This window comes from Sinohyriopsis cumingii, unplaced genomic scaffold (genome assembly GCF_028554795.1).
Source record: "Sinohyriopsis cumingii isolate HCF-2022 unplaced genomic scaffold, ASM2855479v2 utg005417l, whole genome shotgun sequence".
Classification (NCBI taxonomy): Eukaryota; Metazoa; Mollusca; class Bivalvia; order Unionida; family Unionidae; genus Sinohyriopsis; species Sinohyriopsis cumingii.
The window spans coordinates 1-6,137 of record NW_028316945.1 but is presented as its reverse complement, the minus strand read 5'-3'; the positions used below and the strand labels follow the sequence as shown (position 1 = coordinate 6,137).

Below are 6,137 nucleotides of genomic sequence, written 5' to 3'. Positions count from 1 at the left end.
CCCTTGGTAAAAACGGAACGAATTCAAAAAGGTGCACCTTTTGGGCAACTTTTTGACCAACTACCCACACATAGTATTTGGTACTATTATATAGGAAAAAATGCGTTTCCTATGGTCTCGATTGAAAGTGAATCGAGACGAGAGAGAGAGGCCGATAAGGCAGGCAGGCAGGCAGACACACACACTCTCTCTCTCTCTGGTAGCTAGCTAGGTGCGAGCGAAGGCTAGCCTACCAAGGACAGGACAAGCGTGAAGGGAGAGAGAGAGAGGCAGGCACGCTCTCTCTCTCTCTCTGGTAGCTAGCACGGTGCGATCGATGGCTAGCTTACCAAGGACAGGACAAGCGAGAAGGGAGAGAGGCAGGCACACTCTCTCTCTGGTAGCTAGCAAGGTGCGATCGAAGGCTAGCGTACGAAGGACAGGACAAGCGAGAAGGGAGAGAGGCAGGCACACTCTCTCTCTCTGGTAGCTAGCTAGGTCCGATCGAAGGCTAGCGTACGAAGGACAGGACAAGCGAGAAGGGAGAGAGGCAGGCACACTCTCTCTCTCTGGTAGCTAGCTAGGTCCGATCGAAGGCTAGCTTACCAAGGACAGGACAAGCGAGAAGGGAGAGAGGCAGGCACACTCTCTCTCTCTGGTAGCTAGCAAGGTGTGATAGAGAGTGAGGAAAGGCTTGGGGAATCGAAGGTTTGGCCGTGGTAGAAAGCCCTTGGTAAAAACGGAACGAATTCAAAAAGGTGCACCTTTTGGGCAACGTTTTGACCAACTACCCACACATAGTATTTGGTACTATTATATAGGAAAAAATGCGTTTCCTATGGTCTCGATTGAAAGTGAATCGAGACGAGAGAGAGAGGCCGATAAGGCAGGCAGGCAGGCAGACACACACTCTCTCTCTCTCTGGTAGCTAGCTAGGTGCGAGCGAAGGCTAGCCTACCAAGGACAGGACAAGCGTGAAGGGAGAGAGAGAGAGGCAGGCACGCTCTCTCTCTCTCTCTGGTAGCTAGCACGGTGCGATCGATGGCTAGCTTACCAAGGACAGGACAAGCGAGAAGGGAGAGAGGCAGGCACACTCTCTCTCTGGTAGCTAGCAAGGTGCGATCGAAGGCTAGCGTACGAAGGACAGGACAAGCGAGAAGGGAGAGAGGCAGGCACACTCTCTCTCTCTGGTAGCTAGCTAGGTCCGATCGAAGGCTAGCTTACCAAGGACAGGACAAGCGAGAAGGGAGAGAGAGAGGCAGGCACACTCTCTCTCTCTCTCTCTCTCTCTCTCTGGTAGCTAGCTAGGTCCGATCGAAGGCTAGCTTACCAAGGACAGGACAAGCGAGAAGGGAGAGAGGCAGGCACACTCTCTCTCTCTGGTAGCTAGCAAGGTGCGAGAGAGAGAGTGAGGAAAGGCTTGGGGAATCGAGGGTTTGGCCGTGGTAGAAAGCCCTTGGTAAAAACGGAACGAATTCAAAAAGGTGCACCTTTTGGGCAACTTTTTGACCAACTACCCACACATAGTATTTGGTACTATTATATAGGAAAAAATGCGTTTCCTATGGTCTCGATTGAAAGTGAATCGAGACGAGAGAGAGAGGCCGATAAGGCAGGCAGGCAGGCAGACACACACTCTCTCTCTCTCTCTGGTAGCTAGCTAGGTGCGAGCGAAGGCTAGCCTACCAAGGACAGGACAAGCGTGAAGGGAGAGAGAGAGAGGCAGGCACGCTCTCTCTCTCTCTGGTAGCTAGCACGGTGCGATCGATGGCTAGCTTACCAAGGACAGGACAAGCGAGAAGGGAGAGAGGCAGGCACACTCTCTCTCTGGTAGCTAGCAAGGTGCGATCGAAGGCTAGCGTACGAAGGACAGGACAAGCGAGAAGGGAGAGAGGCAGGCACACACTCTCTCTCTGGTAGCTAGCTAGGTCCGATCGAAGGCTAGCTTACCAAGGACAGGACAAGCGAGAAGGGAGAGAGAGAGGCAGGCACACTCTCTCTCTCTGGTAGCTAGCTAGGTCCGATCGAAGGCTAGCTTACCAAGGACAGGACAAGCGAGAAGGGAGAGAGAGAGGCAGGCACACTCTCTCTCTCTGGTAGCTAGCTAGGTCCGATCGAAGGCTAGCTTACCAAGGACAGGACAAGCGAGAAGGGAGAGAGAGAGGCAGGCACACTCTCTCTCTCTGGTAGCTAGCTAGGTCCGATCGAAGGCTAGCTTACCAAGGACAGGACAAGCGAGAAGGGAGAGAGAGAGGCAGGCACACTCACTCTCTCTCTCTCTCTCTCTCTCTCTCTCTCTCTGGTAGCTAGCTAGGTCCGATCGAAGGCTAGCTTACCAAGGACAGGACAAGCGAGAAGGGAGAGAGAGAGGCAGGCACACTCTCTCTCTCTGGTAGCTAGCAAGGTGTGATAGAGAGTGAGGAAAGGCTTGGGGAATCGAAGGTTTGGCCGTGGTAGAAAGCCCTTGTTAAAAACGGAACGAATTCAAAAAGGTGCACCTTTTGGGCAACTTTTTGACCAACTACCCACACATAGTATTTGGTACTATTATATAGGAAAAAATGCGTTTCCTATGGTCTCGATTGAAAGTGAATCGAGACGAGAGAGAGAGGCCGATAAGGCAGGCAGGCAGGCAGACACACTCTCTCTCTCTGGTAGCTAGCTAGGTGCGAGCGAAGGCTAGCCTACCAAGGACAGGACAAGCGTGAAGGGAGAGAGAGAGAGGCAGGCACGCTCTCTCTCTCTCTCTGGTAGCTAGCACGGTGCGATCGATGGCTAGCTTACCAAGGACAGGACAAGCGAGAAGGGAGAGAGGCAGGCACACTCTCTCTCTGGTAGCTAGCAAGGTGCGATCGAAGGCTAGCTTACCAAGGACAGGACAAGCGAGAAGGGAGAGAGGCAGGCACACTCTCTTTGGTAGCTAGCAAGCCCAGGCAAGGCAAGAACGTGGCTGCTTTTCGTTCGAAAATGGGCTGGGAAGCTCGATGGCACAGGGTACGTCGAAAAATATTCTGACCAACTACCCACATATAGTATTTGGCACTATTATATAGGAAAAAATGCATTTTCAGGTGGCTCGGTTGAAAATGAACAAAAATTTTGGTGTAGCATTCATATAGTAGTGGTATAGCTGCCTTGCGAACCGAGCACACTAGCCTACGATATCGGGAGCTATACCACAGTACTGGGGCGGTACACTGAGCTAGGCTTGTCTAGGCGCTCGCTGGTACAGGGTACCCCTAGGCAGCTGGCTTCGGACGATAGGGAAGGTGCATTCCGTGAAATGCTTTCCTTCCCAGGCAAGGCAAGAACGTGGCTGCTTTTCGTTCGAAAATGGGCTGGGAAGCTCGATGGCACAGGGTACGTCGAAAAATTTTCTGATCAACTACCCACATATAGAATTTGGCACTATTATATAGAAAAAAATGCATTTTGAGGTGGCTCGGTTGAAAATGAACAAAAATTTTGGTGTAGCATTCATATAGTAGTGGTATAGCTGCCTTGCGAACCGAGCACACTAGCCTACGATATCGGGAGCTATACCACAGTACTGGGGCGGTACACTGAGCTAGGCTTGTCTAGGCGCTCGCTGGTACAGGGTACCCCTAGGCAGCTGGCTTCGGACGATAGGGAAGGTGCATTCCGTGAAATGCTTTCCTTCCCAGGCAAGGCAAGAACGTGGTTGCTTTTCGTTCGAAAATGGGCTGGGAAGCTCGATGGCACAGGGTACGTCGAAAAATTTTCTGATCAACTACCCACATATAGAATTTGGCACTATTATATAGAAAAAAATGCATTTTGAGGTGGCTCGGTTGAAAATGAACAAAAATTTTGGTGTAGCATTCATATAGTAGTGGTATAGCTGCCTTGCGAACCGAGCACACTAGCCTACGATATCGGGAGCTATACCACAGTACTGGGGCGGTACACTGAGCTAGGCTTGTCTAGGCGCTCGCTGGTACAGGGTACCCCTAGGCAGCTGGCTTCGGACGATAGGGAAGGTGCATTCCGTGAAATGCTTTCCTTCCCAGGCAAGGCAAGAACGTGGTTGCTTTTCGTTCGAAAATGGGCTGGGAAGCTCGATGGCACAGGGTACGTCGAAAAATTTTCTGATCAACTACCCACATATAGAATTTGGCACTATTATATAGAAAAAAATGCGTTTTCAGGTGGCTCGGTTGAAAGTGGACAAAAATTTTGGTGTAGCATTTATATATGAAAAGTATAGCGGCCTTGCGAACCGAGCTCACTAGCCTACAATATAGGCTGCTATACTGTCGATACTGGGGCGGTTAGTACGGCTAGGCTGACCTGGGAAGCTCGCTGGTACAGGGTATCCCTAGGCAGTCGGCTTTGGATGAGCTGGGGCGGTACGTGGCTTGGCGACCTAGGCGTCTAGGTCGCGGTAGGCTGGCTTGACCTACCGACACGTTCCTTGGTACAGGGTACCCTTGTGGCTAGCCATCGACGAGCGATGCTCTAGGCTGGCATGGTATAGGTAGAACCGTGATTCTAGCCTGTACAGGTTCGGTATACACGGCTTGGTTTTTGTGGTTATACGATACATATATCGTGGCGACTGAGCGGCTGCATTATCTGGCGAGGCACTTTTTAGTGATTCCCTGATCGCAGTCCGACGCACAATGGTTTATCGCTCTCGAGCTATATCGGTCAGTGAGTGTAGGCTTCCGCTTGTGTTCGCTCGACAGACCTGTAAAAGACTGCCCCCTGGACGGGGAGCTAGTCAGCGTGTGGTGAAATCTAGACCTACTTGGCGTCCGTGCCCAAGGAGGTCTTGGGACCTGGAGAGGAAGGCGAGTGTGGTGAGCTCTCGCAACTCCGATTCGTTCGGAGATGGGTCCAATAGACCTTGGGTTGTGTGGGGGAGGGAAAAGGCATCGTAATGAGTACCTGTTGGACACAGATATTGCATGGATACCGTTTCTCCCCTTCGCTCGATCCTCGGTCGCTTACCTCGCACCGGTAAGGTCAGGTGAGCTATCTGGTTGATCCTGCCAGTAGTCATATGCTTGTCTCAAAGATTAAGCCATGCATGTCCAAGTACATACTTTCACATGGTGAAACTGCGAATGGCTCATTAAATCAGTTATGGTTCCTTAGATCGTACAATCCTACTTGGATAACTGTGGCAATTCTAGAGCTAATACATGGAACACAGCTCCGACCTTCGGGGAAGAGCGCTTTTATTAGTCCAAAACCAATCCGGCCGCGAGGCCGGTTCCGCTGGTGAATCTGAATAACTTTGTGCCGATCGCATGGCCTCGAGCCGGCGACGTATCTTTCAAATGTCTGCCCTATCAACTTTCGATGGTACGTGAGATGCCTACCATGGTTGTAACGGGTAACGGGGAATCAGGGTTCGATTCCGGAGAGGGAGCATGAGAAACGGCTACCACATCCAAGGAAGGCAGCAGGCGCGCAAATTACCCACTCCCGACACGGGGAGGTAGTGACGAAAAATAACAATACGGGACTCATTCGAGGCCCCGTAATTGGAATGAGTACACTTTAAACCCTTTAACGAGGATCAATTGGAGGGCAAGTCTGGTGCCAGCAGCCGCGGTAATTCCAGCTCCAATAGCGTATATTAAAGTTGTTGCAGTTAAAAAGCTCGTAGTTGGATCTCGGGTCCAGGCTGGCGGTCTGCCTCGCGGTGGTCACTGCCTGTCCTGACCTACCTCCTGGTTTTCTCCTGATGCTCTTGACTGAGTGTCTCGAGTGGCCAGAACGTTTACTTTGAAAAAATTAGAGTGTTCAAAGCAGGCGTGTAGCCTGGATAATGGTGCATGGAATAATGGAATAGGACCCCGGTTCTATTTTGTTGGTTTTCGGAACTTGAGGTAATGATTAAGAGGGACGGACGGGGGCATTCGTATTACGGTGTTAGAGGTGAAATTCTTGGATCGCCGTAAGACGAACTACTGCGAAAGCATTTGCCAAGAATGTTTTCATTAATCAAGAACGAAAGTCAGAGGTTCGAAGACGATCAGATACCGTCGTAGTTCTGACCATAAACGATGCCAACCAGCGATCCGCCGGAGTTGCTTCAATGACTCGACGGGCAGCTTCCGGGAAACCAAAGTTTTTGGGTTCCGGGGGGAGTATGGTTGCAAAGCTGAAACTTAAAGGAATTGACG

General features: G+C 51.1%; 1 pseudogene; it reads left to right on the top strand.

Annotated features, from left to right (window-relative positions):
- Nucleotides 1-4,978: 4,978 nt before the first annotated feature.
- Nucleotides 4,979-6,137, top strand: LOC149768905 (small subunit ribosomal RNA; annotated as a pseudogene; the record flags this gene model as incomplete).